This window comes from Polistes canadensis, unplaced genomic scaffold (genome assembly GCF_001313835.1).
Source record: "Polistes canadensis isolate GaletaPanama2010 unplaced genomic scaffold, ASM131383v1 scaffold_104, whole genome shotgun sequence".
NCBI lineage: Eukaryota > Metazoa > Arthropoda > Insecta > Hymenoptera > Vespidae > Polistes > Polistes canadensis.
Genome location: NW_014569651.1, coordinates 93607 through 94797, shown reverse-complemented (window position 1 = coordinate 94797; position 1191 = coordinate 93607).

Below are 1191 nucleotides of genomic sequence, written 5' to 3'. Positions count from 1 at the left end.
AAAAAAAAAAAAGGAAAAAAAATGAAATAGAGAAGTCCCTAATCTTGTATGGTTTAGTTCGACCACTGATTTGTCCGTGTGTGTTCGTTACTGAAATATGTTTCTTTAGTAAAAAATGTTGAAAAATTTCTCATGCCTTTTATTAATGCCCGTTATTAACCATTATTATTTCTTGTTTTCTTTCTTTCTTTTTTGTTTTATAGATTAACAAGTTTTCCTCTCCCTTTTTTTCCCATTTAATTCATTATTATTATTCTTAGTATAAAATTTCCGAAGTAATATTAAAAGGATAACAAAGGATCATTGTTTATTTTTTTTATTGTGCCAATTACGAGTAGAATAAAAAGTAAGAAAAGAAAAATATTGCAAGATAAAAATGAAGAATCGCTGAGTTCGATTTTACGAATCGTATTGCAAACGATCGAACGAAATAAAATTTGTTCGTTTTTTTTTTTTTTTTTTTTAAATTGACAAAAAAATTGATATTTTGTCTTTTTTTTTAATTAAAAATGAATTTCGTTAGAGAAGTCAAGATAAATAATATATTTAGGTAAATATAATAATACTAGAGAGTAGTGTAAAGGAAGATAAATCAGAGGAAGAAGAAGCTTGGGGGAAGAGCATGGAAAGTAGGGGTGCTGGTGGTGGGGTTGGAGGGTGGGAGGGGTTTTAGTCTCGAAGCATTGGTTTGTAAGTAGAATGCTGAGCGTCACAGCTCAGTTCGTTTGCGACGTTCGTGTCGTACACGTCATGTAAACTCTTTTAATATTATTATTATTATCCGTGTTTGATGGTTGTGTTGTTGTTATTATTGTTTTGATGGTGTATGGTGTGTAGTTGTTTTTCTAAGTTTACAGTTCGACCAAGGGAGGATCAGAGTTTGTCATATTACTTTGAAATAATTTCGTTAATTTTGTGTCATCCTTTCACGTGAATATAAACGAAACTCGACTAATAAAGTGGATATTAATAATGATCAAATAAAAATAACAATTATTCGTTTAATTTACGAGTGATCGATATTTAAAAAAAATAATGAAAATTATATAATCGAAGAATAATAATTTTACTAATTTACGGTTTAATAACAATATATGAATTCTTTTTCTTTTGTTTTGTTTTCTTTTTTAAATGTAATTAAAAAATATCTAAAAATATGAGCGATTATAATGATGATGATAATAATAATAA